We start from the raw sequence: 22,260 nt of genomic DNA on the forward strand, positions 1-22,260 counted from the left end.
GGTTCGGAGGGGCAGTCAGGGGACAGGCAGCAATTGGATAGGCATGGGAGTCCAGGAGGTTTATCAGGGGACAGGTAGGGGGTGGGGTCCTGGGGGGAAGTTGGGTGTAGTCTCAGGAGGGGGCTGTTGGGGACAAGGAGAAGGGAGGCTTAGATAGGGGCTGGGGTCCCAAGGGGCAGTTAGGGGCAGTTGTCTCGGGAGGGGGTAATCGGGGGACAAGGACCAGTGGTGCTTAGATAGGGGGTGGGGGTCCTGAGGGGCAATTGGGGCAGGGGTCTGGGGAGGGGGCAATCAGCGGCCAGGGGCTGGGATTCAAAGGGCTCTGGGCTGCTGGCAGCCGCGGGGAGCCCTGAGCCCTTTAAATCCCAGCCGCGGCCGGGAGTCAGAGGGCTCTGCGCTGCCCGCAGGCTTTGCGGCGGCGGCTGGGATTTAAAGGGCTCAGGGCTCCCCGCGGCTGCCAGCAGCCCAGAGCCCTTTGAATCCCAGCCCCTGGCCGCTGATTGCCCCCTCCCCAGACCCCTGCCCCAATTGCCCCTCAGGACCCCCACCCCCTATCTAAGCACCACTGGTCCTTGTCCCCTGATTACCCCCTCCCGAGACAACTGCCCCTTGGAACCCCAGCCCCTATCTAAGCCTCCCTTCCCCTTGTCCCCAACTGCCCCCTCCTGAGACCCCACCCAACTTCCCCCCAGGACCCCACCCCCTACCTGTCCCCTGATAAGCCCCCTGGACTCCCATGCCTATCCAATTGCTGCCTGTCCCCTGACTGCCCCTCTGAACCTCTGCCCCATTCAACCCCCCCCTGCTCCTTGTCCCTTGACTGCCCCCCGGAACCTCCTACCCCTTCTCCAACCCCCAAACCACTTACTGTGCCACTCAGACCAGCGTGTCTGTCTCCGTGCAGCTCCAGACAGTTGCTGCCATGCTCCCCCATGGAGCCCACAGCCCTCTTCCACCCCCAGCACCTGCCTTCCAGATTTGAACACCTCAAAATTCAGGAGTGCTCAAGCTCCGTTTTGGCAGCTTTTACTTCATTTCTCCCAAATCAAATATACTGATCCACTGTAACTTGCTGTAGAAAAAGTAGGATAAAATTGAGCAAGAAATGCTTATTAGCACTGGAATTGCTACTTTCAACAGCCATTGCCTTTTTGTTTGTTTGAAAGGAAGACAGTGAGATTGCATTGGCAAATTCCCCATAGAAAGAAAGAGTGGAACAAAAGAATAATAAAGGCACCTCAACTTTTCCTCATTTATGGAGGACAGTCTTATAATATGCATCCAGATATCCTCCAATCACACAAGCTGAAAATTGTTCCACTTTACTGCAGCTCTGTAACCATATGGGAACAATCCTGTCTGTGTTTTGTGCACATCCAAAATTCCGGCTGAACGACCCACCCTGGGAGTGAGTTACCAGTGACCCAGGGCTGGGGCGGAAGGAGGTGTGGGGGGGCACTGGTGTGGGGAGCCCAGGGCTAGGGCAGCAGCAGGGTGGAGGGAGGGCACTTGTGGGGAGGAAAGGGGGAAGCCCAGTGCTGGGGTGACAGGGGATGTGTGTGGGTGGGGGGAGAGCCCAGGACTGGGGCAGCAGGAGGGTACGGGGGGAGCCCAGGGCTGGGAAGGGGGACAGCAAAAAACCTAGAGCTGGCCCTGCCCACAACCCCCAGCTGTGTCCTTGTGTGTGTCTGTCTGTCCCACAACCCCCTGGCTGTGTCCGTGTGTGTGTCTGTCCCACAGCTCCCCCCAAGCTGTGTGCGTGTGTCTGGCTGCCCCCAGAGCTCACCGACTGTGTCTGTCTGACAGTGACAGACCCTGCTGCTGCTCTGCCCAGCGCTGAGAGCCGCTGCCTGTGGCTCCCTCCCCCTCCCTCCTGTGGAGGCGCGGCCAGGCAGCTCCGGCACCGCCCCCGGCAGCTCCCATTGGCTGGGGTTCCCGGCCAATGGGCTGTGAGCCAAGTCAGCCCCGGAGCCTCTCCGGGGCTGGGGAGAGCTGCCGCTGAGGTAAGAGCGCCCACATTGCTGGCGCGGGGACCCCTGGAGCACAGGGCCTGGGGCCCAAACATTGGTGGAGCTGGGCCCACCCTCGGGATTATTGGTGGGGCCTGGGCTCCACGGGCCCATAGAACTCGCCGCCTATGGGTACAAAGAAGAGCAACAAAAATGATTCAGGGGCTCCAAAAAAAGACATACAGTGAGTTATTTTAGGAGCTCAATCTGATTACCATATCAAAGGAGATCAAGAGGTGACTTGATTACAGTGTATTAGTATTATCACAGGGAGAAAATAGCAGTTATTAAAGGGCTTTTCAATCTAGCAAAAAAAAAAGTGTATCAAGAACCAATGGCTAGAAGTTAAAGCCAGACAAATTCAATTTAAAAATAAGGACACATTTTTAACAGTCAGGGTGATTAACCATTAGAGAAAATGACCACAGGAAGTGTTCAATTCTCCAGGTCTTGAAGTTTTCTGGAAGATACACTTTTAGGCAAACACAAGTTATTGGACACAATCCAGTGGTAACTAGATGAAATTCTATGGCCTATGATATACAAAAGGGCAGACTAGACAATCTAATGTTCCCTTCTGGCTTTGAAATCTATGAAATCCAGAAGTGAAATGAGCTAAGAACAAAGACCCTACCTTTATGAGAATACCAGAGCATGCCTTGCTGCAACTGGGTTGGTGAACACCTGGTCCACAAGGTTCTTCTTGACATGGTTTGGTGAATCCATGGTGCAAAATACTATTGAGAAGAATGTGCTGGTGTATCCATAATGGCATTGGTTCAGATAACCTTTCCCGGACCATCCCTCAACAGCGCAACCTCACGCTGGGCAGTCCCCCTGGTGTTCCTTTCACGGGTCCTGCTCCAGATGTCGTCATATCAGCACCAACCGCCCTTGCTTTCAAAAAAAGAATTGCAGGCAAGGGCTGAAAATCCATCTCACTTTAACGACATGCCTCACCGGTAATTCAGTAACTCTTAACATCGTTCAAGAGCAGGGATCAGCAACCTTTGGCACATGGCCCATCTGGAAAATCTGCTGGTGGACTGGGACGGTTTGTTTACCTGCAGCGTCCGCAGGTTCGGCCGACTGCAGCTCCCACTGCCCAGGGTTCGCTGTTCCAGGCCAATGGGGGCTTCAGGAAGTGACGGACAGCACATCCCTCAGGCCACGCTGCTTCCTGCAGCCAGTGGGAGCTGCGATCGGCCGAACCTGCAGACACTGCAGGTAAACAAACTGTCCCGGCCCACCACTGGATTTCCCTGATAGGCCATGTGCCAAAGGTTGCCGATTCATGTACTAGAGCATTAATTTGGCTCAGTCCTGATGTGCATCACCTACTGAATCATCAGTACCTCATACTGCATCATCCTGTTACAACACATTTATGTACCAACAACACCACATGTCTTTGTTATCTAATCACAGGGAGCTGACACTAGGACTCAACAGCTGCCAACCATTCTGGTTTGGCTGGGACTGTCCTGAGCTTTGGAAATCAGTCCTCAGTAGAATTGGTTGAAATGTTTTGATGGAAGAGCTGTTTGTTTCTTTGCTTGTTTGTTTTTACAAAACAATTTTTGAAGGAAACAAATTTTGTCATTAAATTTCCTGGGAAGTTTTCCAGTGTTTCAATTGAAGGTTCCTGTTCCTGGAAAAGGAGAGGGGAAAGGTGAGAGGGAGAAGTGGGGGCATCCACCCCCCAAAATGAAACAAAATTAAAAATTTTCAAACACCAAATTCCATTTAAAAAAAAGAACAAAACATTTTTTTTTAATTCTTCCTAAATTTTTGGTGGAGAACACTTCTTTCTTCTCAGCCATCTCTAGTCCTGAGTATTTTCAGTCCTCACCAATGCCCACCTGGGACTGTGGGCAGCTGTGGGGGGCGGTAACTCTGCCGCATAGCAGCATGTAATAAGCTCTGTGAGTCCTCCATCAGTTTAGCAACTATGCAACTCATGCCTTGTGGAGATAAACAGGCCTGTACCCTTCAAGTTAAAGGCAATTTCCCCCAACTTCTAGTAGTGGAACGTCCCCTATTGTCTCTGTGGACCAGCCACTAGAGGACAACATTTCACAGCCACTCATACCTACACTGGCTTTTCCTTTCTAAATGCACACAAGCCTGGGATGGGTTGATGAGAACTTAGTTCATGTTAATGTGGCTGCAGGCTGCAATTTTGAATGAACAGGATCAACATGGCCTCCCCTCAAAGCTCCTGTGCTCTGAATTGTGTACAGGTGTGACATTTATATCTGAAATATGATTTGTTCTCCATATGAGGGGGGAATTTCTTCTACATTTTCTGATATTTGTATTAGCAAATGTATTTAACATAGTTGTAAATATTTTATCTCTGAGCCACATTTTCCCTGTGACATACACCTGCTAATCCCCAGTATTGTTTATTTAGAGTGGCAAAGTGAGCAATGGCTTGAACACAGGAATGTAATCAGGAACTGCTGAGTTCCAATATTAGCTCTTCGTAGGTTAGAGCAGGTCACTTAATCTCTGCCTCAGTTTCCCAATATGGGGATACAAATTCCCATAAACTCCAATTCTGTTATGAGTCCACATGGATCTCACATGGATCTGAGCCTTAGCTACTTACCACTCCAGGGTGTTGTGAGGATTTATTAGTTCATGTTTGTAATTCACTTTGAAAAGTGCAGGGTATTATTTATACCTTTCTTCCATGTTTTCTGAAGGGAGTACACTGCTCTTCCCACATACCAAACAGATAGCCCCAAATTATTATACTTGCCAGTAGAAATGAGCTCACGTGTGCCTATGTTCATATGCCCAGGGTTTGGAAGATAAAAATGTACTGAGACTTGTATGCTTCAGACCATATTAAAAACAACTTATTATTAAAATATTCCACTGATGTCCTGTGAGGTTTTAAGGGAAGAAATCTGGGAGGCAGGTACAAGAATTTCTCCTTAAAATCAAGAAAATACACATATCTAGACACAGTTTATCCATTCCTTCTTAATGAATATAATTACTGCATTGCTGAGTGCATGCCAGCAGCCTCTTCAAGGACCCAGGTGAAGGGTCTGTAAACACAGCTGAGAAATCATGTGGCACTTTTCATCAGAACTGCTCATGAATATTTATGGGAATATCTAGATAATTGTAAAGGGACACTGTCAAGACAGAAACCATGAGTCAGATCCTGAGAGGTGCTGAGGGCCTGTAACTCCCATTCAAAACTCCAGTCTACTTTTGTACCATTTATACTGCTTATTTATTGCACTTCATTTATCTTGGGCAATGTGACTAAGTTGCTCAGTTTCTTGTTCATAGCTGAGCTGGACTGGAACCAGCACCTAGAATCCAGACCCTACATTGGCAAAGGAAGGATGAATTAGAGATGATTTAAGGCCTTCTTCAACTCTAATGTCTATGATTCTGTGACATCTTTGATACCTTTTAATGCCATTATTAATTGCAAGGTGAAATAACTGCTAGTCAATGATATGTCAGTTTTACAAAAACCTCAACTCCCTCCTATCACCTGGTTTCTAGTAACATAATCATCATGATGCTGCCCTTCCATGGGTGATGTGAAATTAATTATGACTGCAGCAAACTAGGAACACTGGGCAAGTGATTAATTGAAACCAACATCTTGTATGAGCAGGTGCCTGCTGTTGAAGATTTTCAGGCATCCATGCTATGTTCCAGCAAATCACTCTGGGTAGACTGCAAGTATGAGACATACGCCGTCAATAATTTTGAATACATTAAACAAATCTATAACTACATCATTTTTTGCCAGAGAAGAAATCTTAAGGTCCCACAAGACAACGAGAATACCAAAGCTTCACATGTCATCTGTATGTGGGGAGACCTAGCGCCACCCAACAATCAAAGAATAAGCAGAAGAGCAACCGAGCCACTCTCATGTGGAGACAGGAAATCACCAACAGAGCTTGTGCTGTCGCCCCCATTCCAAATTTATCTTGAGAAAAAGAAAATCAGCCAGTCCTTTTTAACTGATGAATAATTTATAGGCAAGCAGCAGGAATATCCAATCAGCTGATTACGTGCAACTGTTTTGATAAGGATGGAGACACAATAGCCAGTCCCCATAGGGGGAGCCCCTTGCCAATTCAGTTTCATATGTTGATGGATGCTGGCTGACTCCCCATCCTTTTCTCTACCCTTTGCCATTGGTTTGAAATAAAAGAAGGTTACCTCCTCTCTTGCCTTCTCTCTCCTGCCACAATGATAGAGGTTAAGTGTGGATAAGAAAGGCAATTAAAATAGATCCGTCACACGTTTGTTATTCCGATGTGTCATGCTATATTCCTTCTCTGGAGTGAGCTGACACTGGAAGATGGTAATTGAAATTCTTCACTGTTGACAGCTCATGACTAATATGGCGATTTTCATTACACGTTCCCCTGAATGTAGCAAAGATGAATGCATATTAAATTAGAAATTTGGCAGGCTCAAAGGCCAGGACAAATTCAAAGTTTGCTGTGTTCTGTGCAACATGCCAGCAGCCTGTGGGGCCACTACCTGGTTTGCATAAAATGGAGTCAGTGCCCAAATCCAGCCAAAATAGCTGCCATCCCTTCCAGGCACATTCTAACTAGCAAAGCACATGGGCTACCTCAGCAACTACTGAGTAACCAGAGTGCAGCAACCTCTCTACCAACCACAGCACCTGCTTTGCCTCTCCCTGCCAGCAGGGGCATTGTTCTGTGTAGAGGCCCCAGGGACTGCCCAGCGGGTAATGGCAAGTTCAGACGAGGCCTTAGTCTACTGGCCTGTACAGTTTGTCTGAAAGGTTGGGAAATACTGGCCTAGGTATCAGCAGGAGGGAAATACATGAGCAAGCTGGAGATCAGACTACGACTAGGAAGGGAAATGAAGGTGCCCCACCACCACCACCACCCCTAAACACCACCAGACAGCTTAGGAAAGAAGAGATGGCTGGTTAGGTTCGAGCTCCCTTGAAAGGCCTGGTCTACACTGGGCGGGGGGGATCGATCTAAGTTACACAACTTCAGCTGTGTGAATAACATAGCTGAAGTTGACGTACTTAGACCTACTCACTGCGGTGTCTTCACTGTGGTGAGTCGACTGCTGCTGCTCCCCGGTTGACTCTGCCTGCGTCTCTCGCAGTGGTGGAGTACAGGAGTCGACTGGAGAGCGCTCGGGGGTTGATTTATCGCGTCTAGACTAGACGTGATAAATCAACCTCCACTGGATCAACCGCTGCCCACCGATCTGGCGAGTAGTATAGACGTACCCATGGAGAGGAAAAGGGACTTGTGGGGGCAGATGAGATAAAAAGATCAAAAAAGAAAAGGCAGTGAAGAAATGTGGGAAAGAAAACAAAATGATTAATCTGTCTATCACCTTTGTGTTTTCTATACAACCTGTCACTGTTGAATCTAGGCATTTCCCATGCATCTCAGGTACGTAAATGCTATGAAATGTATCCACATTTATACTGTATTTGTGTAGAACGGAAGGAACAATATGGGGACAGCATTGGTCCCAGGTGTAGAAGAGGAGAAGGGCAATCTTCCAACCAATTACATACAGCCTTCTGGCATTGCAGGAGGAGTGGGGACACACTTTCCCCTCCAATTTGAGCATTAAAGGCAGACAAAGACAGCCATTTCCATTCAGGTCTATGTGCCAGAGGGGTGGTGTGAAAAGTGCTGATCTAGAGGGCACTTCTAGAGCTCTGCACTGTACATTAGCACTTAATGAATCTCAAAAGATTTAAGAAAAGACCAAAGGGTTGCAAATTTCTTTTAAAGAATGCAAAACATAAAACTATGTGGTTTTTGCCTTTGAAATTCACCCATTTTTGCAGTATATCTTGGTAAGTTATGTACCTTTTTTGAACAAACTTTGTAAACATGCCCCCCAGAAATCAGTTGTGTATGTTTATTTTACTTTCGCATGTCTTTGGCAAATCATAGGTTTGTAGAAGAAGTAGCTGTAATGGTGTAATGGAGATGAATCAACTACAATGCTATATGGATATGGAACAAAATACAGGCATTTCCACATCTTACTGATGTGAAAATACCAATACAGTAAAATTAGATTAAATAAACTGACAAACATTGTGCAAAACTCCATGAAACAAAGACTGAGCATAGCTCCATTCAGGATAAAGTCTCCTGAAATCCAAACTGTTACAAAGCTTTTTTGGTCAGGAAAACAGACTTCCTCTTATAATATTTTCATTATTTTTTAATTGTGGAAATTGTTGTTTTGCAGACTGCTTCCATTGTTCTCTGATTTTGGCCCAGTTGGAAATCCAAAGCCAAGAGAATCAGTCTTTCATGTGGTATCTTCGGTACCACTTCTTTCTGGTTTCTGCCAAAAACAGGACATTAAGAAATGCATCTGCTGTAGAATATTTTTGAAGATAAACAACATTTTTCAAATCATCCAAAAAGGTTTAGTTCAAGTATAGTTCAATTTTATATGGGCATGAGTTTGGGTCAGTTTTTATATCATAGAATCATAAAAATGTAGGGCTGGAAGGGACCTTGAGAAGTCATCAAGTCCAGCCTTCACTACTGAGGTAGGAACTAATAAACCTAGACCATCTGATGGGAGTTTGTCCAACCTGTTCTTAAAACCCTCCAGCGATGGGGATTCCACAACCTCCCTTGGAAGTCTATTCCAGAATTTAACTACCCTTGTAGTTAGAAAGTTTTTCCTAATATCTAACCTAAATCTCCCTTGCTGCAGAGTAACCCTATTACTTCTTGTTCTATCTTCAGTGGGCATGCCGAGCAATTGACCAGAGTCCTCTCTATTTCAGCATTTAACATATTTGAAGACTGTTATCAGGAGCCCATCAGTCTGCTTTTCTCAAGACTAACTGTGCCCAGTTTTGTAACATTTCCTCATAGGTCAGGTTTTCTAAACCATTTATCATTTTTGTTGCTCTCCTCTGGGCTCTCTCCAACTTGTCCACATCTTTCCTAAAGTGTGGGACCCCGAATTGGACCCAGGACTCCAGTTGAGGCCTCACCAGTGCCGAATAGAGTGGGACAATTAGTCCTTTTGTCTCACATACAGCACTCCTATTAATACACCCCAGCATAATATTAGCCTTTTTCACAACTGCATCATATTGTTGACTCATATTCAATTTGTGATCCACTATAATCCCCAGATCCTTTTCAGCAGTACTACCACCAAACCAGTTATTCCTCATTTTTAGTTGTTCATTTGATTTTTTTTCCTTCCTGGGTGAAAATGCTTTGCACTTGTCTTTATGGAATTTCATCTTGTTCAATTCAGACCAATTCTTACATTTTTCAAGGTCATTTTGGATTCTGATCCTGTTCTCCAAAGTGCTTGCAACCCCACTCCCCCAGCTTGGTGTCATCTGAAATTTTATTTCCACTCCATTATCCAAGTCATTAATGAATATATTGACTAGTACCAGACCCAGGGTAGACCCCTGTTAAACCCCACTAGATACTCCCTCCCCATTTGACACCAAACCATTGATAACTATACTTTGAATATGGTCTTTCAACCAGTTGTGCATCCACCTTATAGTAATTTCATCTAGATTGTAGTTACCTAGTTTGCTTATATTATATATTATGCGTACTGGTTTGCTCAGCCTTGTAAAGGACTGTGAGAGAAAAATGGGTTCTATCTTCATTCTCTGGGTGAAATCCTGACCCCACTGACATCTATAGCAAAACTCCCACTCAGTTCAATGAGGCCAGGATTTCACCCTCTGTACTTTTTTAAAGAATTGGGGATTAATTTAGTTCTGGTGAAAGGTGGCAGATTACCTGCCATAGGGAGCAATATCCTCTGTTTATCCATGGAGTAGGTATGGCCTGACCAGATGCAGTGCAAGCTCTCCCATAATGCCCTGTCAGTATGCATGAATTCTTACCTGGAGACACCACCTCAGTTTAAGTTGGTAAATCAGTTTCCATGATCGATCTAATTGTCTCTGTGCCGAGAGTCAAATGGGAATGACTTTTGGTCACTACCAGCCTGACCTAGATTTGAACTGATAACCCAGAAGTGGACTATCAGTCCCCTGAGTGGTTTATGCCTAAACCTCTCCGTTCTTCAGTCACACAGTATCTCATATCAGACTAAAGTGTTTTCTGCATCTCATAATCAGAATCAGTCTGTGCTTCTGCTGTTTCAAATATCCATCTGACAGAACAAAGCTCACAATCAGAAAACCAGCCCAACTTTATTATTGATTCAAGAGGAGCATGAGCAGCAGAATTTGATCTGGATTTCAAACACTCCATGGTTGGTGTACTAGGATACAGGTTTTTAATTCAAGCCAATGTCAGTTATGGAAGAGAGAGGCATTTTCATACCATCATTTCCTTTTGGGACTGTAAGCAGTCAGTAGAGATGAAACAGTGTAACAGGCAGGAGGAGATAGAGGATGGAGTGCCTATTGTTTCTATTCAGCAAACTGGAATGAAGAACCAATCATTTTTGTACTGCCAAGACTGGCCTCGGGCATGTGTTTTCATAGACTATAATTAGCCTAAAATGTAAACATCAATTAATTTACACGCAGAAAAGCTGTGTAGGATCCCATCAGAAGACATGTTTTCTGCTACAGTCATAATTGGCAGGAGCTGTGCTGCCTGTACTTTTATAGGAGACAACTACAGCTGGCAGATATCTTCATCAGAAGTGACCAGCGTGTAATGGCAACTTCTTGTAGGCTCATGCTATGTTTTAAAGAGCTTCAGATCCCACAACCAAATTTCCTCTATTATCTCCCTGCCTGTTTCCATAGAGTATGTTTTAGCAAAACCTGTTCTCATTTGCCACTGGTAAAAGGCATGCTGAGTTACCCTAGATGAGGATCTGGCCTTATGCACCAAACTTATCCATTGTGTAACATCACTGACTTTGATGAAGTTATATCAGGAATGATATGGCCTGTAAACCCTACTATATCACTTCCTTAGTGTCTCAATAACAAATGCATTTACAATTCAGTAAGAAAATTATTAGATGGTTTGCAAATGCCAGTGAATTATTAAGACTATATTTCTTAGGTTCCATCAGCTGCTTAGTTGATTTGTCTTATTGCATAATTTTATGTCAGAAAATACTCCTAGTTTCATAAAGAGTGTCATGAAATATGTATTTTTAGATTAAATAAAATAATTCATTGCAAATTAAATATCAGCTGTCTGACTCATATGTACTAATGGTATTCAGCAATTTTGTAATAGTTAAACATATCTTATTAAATAGTAATTACATCTCAATAAACAGATTCAATCAACAATGTAAACAATGTTTTAGGGGGGAAAGTAACAAGAATAGAGAGAGAGGGATTTTTTACTACAAATTATTTTTCCAGCTGAAAGAAAACACTGATAATTTGGACGAAAGCTGGAAATACAACACACATTCAGCAAACAGTTTTCACATTCTGAACCTCTCATGTCATTTGGAGATTCTGGACTAAAATCTACCTTTACATTATGAATATACTCTATACAAACCTTACCACTTAAACAAATTTGGCTATTTTAGGATACTCAGGGCTAGAGACAGTCGTCATCTTCTTTCTTGGTACTTCCCTGTTCGGAGTTGGCGACTTTTATCGCTTTCTTTCAAAACTCATGATCATATGCCTGGCTGTCATGCAAATTGTCTGATATCCAGACTGCTGATATCCAGTTCATGTACCAACTCTTTGGTCTCCCCCTTGGTCATCTTCCATCCACAATCATTGCAAGGGCTATCCTATCAATATAATTCTTAGATCTCCACTGGACATAGCCATACCGGCGTAGCATGGCCTCCCTCAATTTGCCTTCAACTGGGGAAACCAATTGAAGGGAGGCGTTACAGATAATTTTGTTTAAAAGTCCACAGCCCTGCACAGATTGACTTCAGTGGGACTATTCACAGTGTATAAAGCTAAGCATGGACAGTTAGCATATCTTGTTCTCTCTGACCTCAGTGGAAACAGGGTTGGCCCTTCACTTCTACTAGTTACAGTTTAGGCGGCCAAAAGAGAGGGAGTTATTAGAATAGAAGGTGACAGTCTCCTATGACCATGAGTTGGAGACTTGTGCTTTACACAGGATAATAACTAATGAAAAATCTATACATGGTGGGTGAGAGAGACCCAAAATGTTTTTTAAAATTTGGGACAGAGCATTCAAACTTTTCAGCAGAAATAGGGGCCAATCCTGCAAGTTTTCTGTATATACACAGCTTACAGAATCAGGCCCCTAATAAGAAAAGCTTGTGGCTTGTTCTGGCTGGTTTACTCCTCTAGGCCTCTGAGGTAGAAGGAGACAAGAGGGTTGGTTTTCTTATTCTGGTTTATTTACATTTTATTCCTCCCCCTAGGATCTTAATGCTCATACCTTAATCATGCTGTGCATCAGAGTTTCCTTTCCAAAGGTCTGAATAAATGTAAAGCTATATATGGATTGTCAATAATTAATGTTGCAATTTGGAATTTTTACTGGAACTTCTCATGCGTCTTCAGTCCAATTTATTTATTACTGGTTTTATCAATGTGCTACTTACATTATGATTCGGCTCTTTGATTCTGTAACCATGGATTATATAGCACTCTATGGAAAAATCAATGAGAAAATTGCATTTAAAAATACTTTCCATTTTCAGTTACTGTATTTAAAAAAAAACACCTTAAATACTCTATTAGATCCCAAAATGAGTGCTCCCCAGGATACTGAGTTTAAGAGGAAATCCTCAGTTGCTGCTTAGGGGGTTAGATTGTGTTTGTAAGGTACAAGGGCCATTGCCTCAGGAGAAGCACCAGGGAGTACTTGTAAATCAGATACTCACAATCCTGCCCCTGCTCCCATTTCACTTTACAGCCCCTTACCAGATACAACATACTTCCCCACTCCATGCCGGCTCACTGCACTATCTTGGGCTTTGTAGGGGGAAGAATCAAGAATCTGTCCATCCCTCACCCTGCTCCACCACTTCCTTGCCCATTTGCTTATGAGATAGTGGGGGAAACAGCATCTGTGCAATGGCTGCTTCCCTTCCCCACCTGGCCTTTGCAACTGGAGCTGAGATGTGGGGAGGCTGCACAGAAGAGTGTGGAGGAAGGAATCTTACTCCCCCTTGTACCTCTGTGCCTTACATGGTAATTCAGTGTTATCCCTTAAGGATTTGTGAAAATGCTGTCAGTAGAAGACACTTGAAAGATACATTGGAGCAAGAGAAGTGATCTCAACGGAAGGAACGCCATTATATGCTTGAATGGGTCTTACTAACACAGAAAGCTGTCCAGAAGTGAGCAGGCACAAGGTTAGTAAAGCATATTCTGGACTGATGTGCAGACACTGGAACGTGATTGCTGGCTAAGTTGCCTTTTTCTGTCCATTTGAGACAGTCACTTAAGAGCTTAGTGCCAGTGATGCATCTTTTCAGCAGGTACTGCCACAAATCAGCAGTTTCTTGCAGCAACTAATGCTGTTCCTTTCTGGGAGAGAAAATGACAGCATTGTGAAGCACTAGTAGCAGAAGAGATGAATCTCAGGACTGCAACAGACTTTGTGAGTAGCAAATGGGTTGACCTAGATTAACAGGAGTTGGTAATACTGCATAATGGATAATGCTTTGTCCTTGTATAGTTCATTCTATCTCAGCCTCACAACACTCCCCTGAGGGAGAGAAGTATCATTATTATTATTTCCCACTTTGCAATTGGGAAAACCAAGGAACAGAGAAGTGAAGTGAATTCCCCAACGCCATGCTCAGGAAGAACTTGGCACAGAACCCCCATCTCCTGACTTCCACTCCCTTTCACTAACTTCACCAGCTCTGTCAGTGTTTGAAAATTGAAACCACATCTCTGTGATGGTTAGCCAGGGCTATAAAGAGGCTCTCACAAAACATCTGAAAATTCTGTTTCTTGAACAGCTCTAGTAGTCAAGTACTAGAGCTGTTCAGAAAATGGAATTTTCAGCCTGCTGAAAATTTTGCCGTTTCAACACCCGTTTCGGTTCCGATTCAGAACAAAGAGTCAAAATATCAAAAAAGTCCGTGAAACAAAGAATTCCAACAAGTTTTACATCAGAAATGTTAAAAGAAATAACTTTGACCTTTTCAGTCGAAACAAAACAAACACTGTCCTTTTGAATTGATATTTCCACATACAACATGGCTTCAGTTTGTTCTTTATAAGCAAAGAAGTGAAGCAACATTTTATGTCAAGTTGTTGTTTCATTTCAAAATGCTGATAGAAAACAAAAGTTTTCATTTTGACATTTATTGCCATAAAATCAAAAATTTTCATCTGCATTGATACTTTCCCATAAAAAAATGTCAATTTTGTCTAAATGAGATGTTTCAGGAAGAAAATTTTCAGCAGGAAAAAGTTCTGACCAGCTCTGACTACCAACATTCCTCTGCTTGTTTGCAACCACACTCTGTACCATGCCACTGTGATAATGTTAGGTTTCAGAGTAGCAGCCATGTTAGTCTGTATCCGCAAAAAGAAGAGGAGTACTTGTGGCACCTTAGAGACTAACACATTTATTTCAGCATAAGCTTTCATGGGCTACAGCTCACTTCTTCAGATGTGTTCCATTCTATGCATCCGAAGAAGTGAGCTGTAGCCCACGAAAGCTTATGCTGAAAAAAATGTGTTAGTCTCTAAGGTGCCACAAGTACTCCTCTTCTTTTTGTGATAATGTTGACCATCAAATACAGTGTCCCACCACTGGAAATGGAGAATACGGAGTCTCGGAGTGGATGTTCATTGTGGATGGGAAGCCTTGCCATGCACAGATCTGGTTTGAGGCACAACTACCAAAGGTACAGTAGGGACCATGAAGCTTTCACTGAGCTCCAGTATCATGGACTCCATCGTGATATTAGATACAGCAATAATGATATGGATAAATCAGTTTCCTGTGGTAAATACAAAACCACAGGAAATTTGCCTGGTTTTAGATTTCATTACAAATTTGGAATAACTTTGTCATAGAATTTGCTAAAGTCTCTTAAAATATCCTGAACCAATTTAGGAGTTTTCTTTGAAATCAGGTGAATCAACTGTTTTGGCTGAGTTTCAGTTGAGTTTTTAGGTTCCTTAATAACTCAAAAACAAATTCAGAAGTTTTGAACCCACATGGATCAGAATAAAAGAAATGTCCTTTTCCACCCCTTTGAAATGACACCAACCAGAATCACACAGCTCTGAATAAAGGGTTATTCCTGAATGTGTTATTTTTTTAACTAATGTGGTAAGTTTTCATTGGAAATAGTTCAGCTGCTGTCTTCAGAGAAAGGAGACAGGAATATTCTTCTAGACTAGCTTTGGGAAGGGGAATATGAGATCAGAGTTAGGAGTTAGGGAGTCAGTTCACTTCTCTGTGCTTCCATTTCTCCATCTCGAAAATGTCGATAACAACTCTGACCTACCTCATAGGGGAGCTGTGAGGCCTAATCCATTGCTTGGAAAATGCTTTGGGATCCCCTTGTAGAAGGGCAAAGTACTATTATTATTAAAGTGTATTCCACTTGGCTAAAACCTGTTCAGCAACCGATTTGATAGATGCAGTAAAGCTCTTACACAGTCAGACAAATTCTTCTCTTGGTTTCACATGCACAATCCAACTGTGCTTGTTGTTATCATCGCAACCATACACTGTCATCTTCATGCTGACAGTTCAGTAGATTTTGATGATTTGTAAGAACTACTTTTTTCTCATCAACTTTTATCCTCCCTATATCTGACTCCCAGCTGTGTGCACGAGCTCTGATTGATGGTCTCCTGACTCTCTACCTCCAGTGTTTCAGAGATGGTAGAACAGCTTTCCTGAGATTCCTTCAAGGCCCAGGGTAGCTATTTCATCCCAGCTGAAATCTTCAAATGTTCTTTAAAAAAATATCCTTCACCACTGGAAATGAAGAAAGAATGGCAATGATCAGTGGTTCACAGTGTGAGATTTTTAAACACTTCATTTCCATCTTAGTTTAAGTATCTTAGGTCTTTGAAATAAAGACGCTGACATGAGGTGGACTGCCTCTTTGTCTAACAGCAGTGTGCCTAGCGTTAACGATCACTTACACACACATCCAAACACACAGACTTGTGTACTAAGAAATGTAATAGGTTTTAAACTTGAAATCATGGCAAATATATTTTCAGTAACGTTACATCTCCTTTCTCCGGCCTGAGATGAGTTTACAATCAGCTTGATAAATGGCATATTTTAATGCCCTTGTAACTGTAAGGCAAAGCACTTTGCAAACAGAAAATATGGGATTTTTGTCAAGGCCTTGGCAGGATGCATCTAAAACAGTGGTTCTCCACCCGCAGCCCATGGGACACATGCAGCCCAATCAGCGCACAGCCGCAGCCTATGTGACATCCTCAGGATTACACAGGTAGCGTGTATGTATATATATATATAGTTTGGATGCAGCCCACATAACACATACAGAGCTGCATCTGCGGCCCACAATGGTAAATAGGTTAAGAACCATTGATCTAAAAGGACATCTGTCTAGTGATTAGAGCAAGGGACTGAGAATCAGGGTTTGCCTTTTCCACTAATTCACTGTGTGACCTTGGTGAAGTCGCTTAATTTTTCTGCCTCTGTTTCTCTATCTGTAAAGTGGGGATAATTTTTAACTTCGTCTCTGAGCTACTGAGAGGCTTAGTTAATTATTGTTTGTAAGGTGCATTGATATCATCAGAGGAGCCAAGTTAATGGAGGGAAAAGTTATTATTCATTCTGTATATTATGCAGAAGAAATTTACACTACACTTTTAGGTACACTTAAAATGTAGATTTTAGTGATTTTTTTCCCTGATACACTGTGTAATCCATGATGGGAAGTTTGGGGAAAACATTTGTGTCCTTAAACAGTGTTGTCATTTTTTTTTTCATTTGGCAAATACTAATTGCTTCTTTCATTGTCCTTTGAACAGAGCTGAAGCCAACTCTGTCTAAGATGTTGAAAAATTGGAGAGGATGCTGAGAAGAACAACAAATTATTTGAGGACTGGAAAAATGCCTTTCCGCGAGAGACTTAAGGAACTCAACTTTTTAGTTTAGCAAAAAGATTCAGAGGTGACTTGATTACTTCATGGAGAGAAAATAGGTATTAAAGGTATGATAGCGCTAACATAGGTAGTAAAAGGATCTTGAGTCCAGTGGAGAAATGCATCATAAAAACCAATGGCTGGATGTAAAAAACAGATACATTCAAATCAGAAATAAGGCACAAATTTTTAACAATGAGGGTGATTAACTATTGAGAGAAACTACCAAGGAAAGTCTTAGATCGAGATTGGATGCTTTTCTGGAAGATATGCTTTAGTCAAAAACAAGTTATTGGTCTCAACGCCGGGGTAACTGAATGAAATTTTTTGGCCTGTGTTATACAGGAGGTCAGACTAGACAACCTAATGGTCCCTTCTATCCTTAAAAATCTATGAGTTTTTCACATCCCCACCTATAGTTCCAGTGGTAAAGTCCTTCCTGAAGCTTCACTCATGCAGACTTGACTCCCATTGACTTTAATAGGACTTTTAACTTAGCAAAAGGAAAGATTGTCTAGTTGCTAGGGGGCTAGTTTAGGACTTGGGAGACCTGCATTAAAGTATCTTCTCTGCCACATTTCCTGTGTGACCTTGGGCAAGTCACTTACTCTCTCTGGGCCTCATTTCTCCATCTGTAACATGGGGATAATAGCACTTCCCTTCCTCTCAGGGGAGCTGTGAGAATAAATACATGAAAAATTGTGAGGCGCTCAGATACTACAGTGATGGGGAGCCAAATTAGGACCTAAGATAGATATCTAGAAAAGATGAAGTAAAAAGTTCAAGATGAGACACTATTTAAAAAGCTGGATTGTATTCTCACTGTTGCTGCAAATTCTCTTTGTAGTCCCGCAATGCTACATAGAAAGTTACATATTAAAAAGAATTCAGAAAATGCCTCTTGCTGTATTAATTTCTATGGGCTCAATCATTCAATCCTTACTCAGACAAAACCTCCATTGGTTTCAGTGGACTTCTTCCCTGAGTAAGGACTGTGTAAGGAAAAGCTGGTGTTGGTTCTATGCTTCTATTAACAAAAATTCACACATTATAATTACATTCTCCATTCTTTTCTGGGTGAGCATAAAGCACAGTGTAAATGGGTTACTTATAGGCAGGGCTGGTAGTGTCACCTCCTTTTAAGGTTGTCTGACATTTCCTATTGTAAGACCCTGTTTTCAAATGCTTATAACTTTGCAAAACTTTAAACATTTGAAGTGAAATTTTTCATGCAGGTTGTTTGCCTCTGTCTGAATTCTTCTGGAAGAATTCAGCCAAAATAGTTCAGCTGTTAATTTTTTTTTTAAATCCTCTACTGCCCCATTGCTTTGGAGCAGGGACTTGACATTTGACAAGGGGGTGCATTTTGGTCAGTGATGTGCCTTTTGCCATTCCCATAAAAATCTGTCCAAATTTGGCCAAATTATAAACCTCTGAAAAATCATGGTTGCCCATGCAACCTTAATTCAGCCCTCTTGTGTATATGCATTATGTTAAAGTCTTTAATTAATGTTAAATTACAAAATTGAATTCCATAGTATACGCCTTCACTGTCACAAAAAAATTCATGATTAACGTTATTGTGATGATTTTTGTGCAAAAGGAATTAAAGGCAAGTGCTTTTGTAAAGGTGAACTGTACATCAGAGGATGAAGAAACAAATCCATCCTTTCCTTGCTGCTCTGACTTTTTGCATTTGCATTCCCTTTATTGACTCGTCCCATGTAGTCTCTCAAACCATCTCCCACTACATACTTTTTTTAATAAGGAAAACAATTTTTTTTAAAGTAGAGGAACTAACATGACATTTGCCACCCATCACTCTGATCACTGCTTATAGCCACATCCTTCCTCCCCAACTTGACGTGTCAGGTCTATTTAGAATGGGAGCAATTTGAGCAGGGACTGTCTTTTATGTCATGTTCGTACAGTGTGTATCTAGCACAATGGATCCTAATATTAATTTGGGGTCTTGAGGTGATACCAGAATACAAACAGTGGTGATCACCACTGTTAATCATAGCAGAGGCAGCTCCAGGCCCCAGCACGCCAAGCGTGTGCTTGGGGTGGCAAGCCGCAGGGGGTGCTCTGCCGGCGCCGCGAGGACGGCAGGCAAGCTGCCTTTGGCGGCTTGCCTGCGGAGGGTCCGCTGGTCCCTGCAGGACGGTCCGCTGGCCTGCAGGAGGTCTTGCGGAGGGTCCACTGGCCTGCGGGAGGTCCGCCAAAGCCGCGGGACCAGCGGACTCTCCGCAGGCAAGCCGCTGAAGGCAGCCTGCCTGCCGTGCTTGGGGCGGCAAAATGCCTAGAGCCGCCTCTGAATTATAGTCAGTAAGCAAACTAAGTAAGGAGTTTAGGATTTGGCCTCTTATAGCACCAAAAGTGTATCAAGCACTTTAAAGACAACTGTGAGAAACAGGTCTCTGACTAGAAGAATTTATAATCTAAACCAGGGCTTCTCATCCCAGGGGTCATGAACAAAAATTGGGGGAGTATTAAATAATGAAGCAGACATATCACTGAATCAGAGTGGGTCTGGATCGCTTGGTAAGCTGGACACAAGCAAACAATATGCATTTTAATATGGCCCAATGTAAATGCCTACATCTAGGGACAAAGAACATAGGCCATATGTACAGGAAGGCGTGATTCTGGAATAGATTTGGGGAACAAATATTTAATAATGGGCTCTTTGGTCTAGCAGACAAAGGTATAACACAATCCGATGGCTGGAAATTTAAGATAGACAAATTCAGACTGGAAATAAAACATACATTTTTAGCAGTGAGGGTAATTAACCACTGTAACAATTTACCAAGGTTCATGGTGGATTCTCCATTTTTAAATGCTGGCAATTTTAAAATCAAGACTGGATGTTTTCCTAAAATATTTACTCTGTGAATTATTTTGGGAAATTTCTATGGCCTATATTGTACAGGAGGTCAGACTAGATGATCAAAATGGTCCTTTCTGGCCTTGAACTCTATGAACAGGTCCCTGAGGTCATGACAGACCAGCCCTTCCTATGTTATTAAATGGGAGGGGGGATCCCATTAGGAAAAAGGATGAGAACTGATGATGGAAACAGATGATATATACATGAAGTATGAGAGATGGGATGCTATAAACAGCAAGTGATTGAATGGTGGCTGTTTAGCATGCAGTTTGTTAGTTCCACATTTGTATTCATTTATATCACATCACTGGCAAGTATCATAGATGGAAACAAAAGCTAACAAAGAGTTATAAGCATTCAGTTAAGAAATAAGTCTTCAAGTTTAGATATGATCACACTCACTGAGGCTGACAACCAGCTCTGTTCAGGGAGAGGAAAGATGTGCTGAAGCTCTATATTTTGAATGTGGAAATAAAAGCAGTGGGGATGACCCAGCTCACAGATCATGACAATGAGCATGGCGGAGAACTCAGAGAAATCAGCCTGATTAGGTAGGAGACTGCCATGGACTTTGAAGATCTTAAAAGTCAGCAGCTGGACCTTGAACTCAACTTAATGGTCCACCAATGTAACTGAATAAACATGGTGTGGAGCATGAGTAGTGAGGAGACTGGGTAATTAAGTGAGCAGCATGGTTCTGAGCAGCCCACAGAGACCAGGGAGGAGGAAGAGAGGAGCAGGTGGCGGGAGGGAAGGTGATAGGATTAATATTCAGTGTTATTTTTATTGTAAACATCAAGAAGAAGATAATGAATTCTAGATCTAGCTACTGAGATTCAGGTTACCAGGCAATGGAGATATGAATAATTAATAACCCACTTCAAAGTTCAACACCTCCATCTCCTCCCCCGTGGTAGTCTTTGCAGAGGCAACAGCCAGCTAATAGGAAAACTGCTCACAATGTTGTATGCAGATCAAGTTTTCATCATCACTGCTTCAAGGTGTTCTTATCAGCGTGGTCAAAAGGAGACCTGACACACACACCCGACAAGAGGTCATACAGCTCCCTTACATTATCTCATGAAAAGCTGCCACCTTTAGCCTTCATTCTGATGCATAAGAAGGCCTCTAGGGGTCGGTGGTGGTGGTAGTCTATGGTTGTTATAAAGCATTCTTGTTTATTCCATGGGAGCTGAATAGACAAGAGGGACCCGGCTCAGCAACAGAGATAGGTCAACCCCACATGAAGAAGTTAAGTGACCTTGAACATGGGCTACTCATCTACTTCAGAAGTAAGGAGTAGTGAGTATTTTATTGGATGTGCATCATCAACTAACTGCTACTGCCTTTCCTGATTAGTTTGTGCATTGGATGCAACAAATTTTGGGAGGAAAATTCAACTAAATGTTATTAACTCAGGTGTCCTGGTCCTTTGATCCCACATCTAACCCCAGGATCACCTCATGAAAACAAATGTATTCCTGGAATAATCCAGTTGCCCAGAAGACACAGTAACAGTGTCATTAACACAATGGATGAGCAGAACTGCTTTTGAAATGGTGAGAGCTTCAGCTTCCAAAAAAACCTTTACGCACCTCAGAGAAAACACTTTTTGAAGGTCCAAAATGTTCAGACAAGTTTTGCTCTTGGAAACCTTTCTATTTCTAGGGCTCAGGCAAGTAAATATTCTCATTCAAGTGACTATATTCATTCAAGAAGTGAATATGCCAAGATACTCCAGAGAAAGAGAGTCACATGATGTTTTGGACTAGGTTCAGAAACAAGGAGTACTGATTGAGAGAGTGACACTGTTCCAGCAAGATTTTCAGCCCAGTCCTGTAGACACAGATGGTAGGGGGCAGGGCTCAACCCTGGGGTTCCTTCTGGTTCATGTCTTATGGTTCTAAAATCACATGCTTCGGAATGTTAGCCAGCCACCTGCAGGGGTCAGGAAGGGATTTTTTTAGCCCAATGTATTCTAGGTTTTGAGAGGCTTTTTGTCTCCTTCCTCAGAAGCAACAAAGATAGCCACCACTGGAGCTGGGGCACTGGACAGGGTGAGCCAGTGCTCTGAGGCGCTATTGAGAATGCTCTCTCTCAGGTTCTTTTCAGAGGCTCATTATTACTCATATGCTTGGGGTATAACTGATCACTGCATGTTAGGCTGGGAAGGTTTTTCCCCAAGGTTTTTCCCTTGGAGGTTTTTCACCTTCCTCTGCAGCATGGGTCTCTTGCTAGGATTATCAAGGTATATCTCACTTAATCAATTCCCCTGCCATTGCAGGGGCCTCGAGCAT

General features: G+C 43.0%; 1 long non-coding RNA gene across 1 annotated transcript; it reads left to right on the forward strand.

The window, feature by feature from the left end:
* The first annotated feature begins 13,440 nt into the window (after positions 1-13,440).
* On the forward strand, positions 13,441-17,590 carry LOC123368088. The gene is made up of 3 exons (XR_006578683.1): positions 13,441-13,567; positions 16,342-16,409; positions 16,957-17,590. It is a non-coding gene; the product is annotated as an uncharacterized LOC123368088 (long non-coding RNA).
* The last annotated feature ends 4,670 nt before the right edge of the window (positions 17,591-22,260 follow it).

Source organism: Mauremys mutica, chromosome 4, assembly GCF_020497125.1.
Source record: "Mauremys mutica isolate MM-2020 ecotype Southern chromosome 4, ASM2049712v1, whole genome shotgun sequence".
Classification (NCBI taxonomy): domain Eukaryota; kingdom Metazoa; phylum Chordata; order Testudines; family Geoemydidae; genus Mauremys; species Mauremys mutica.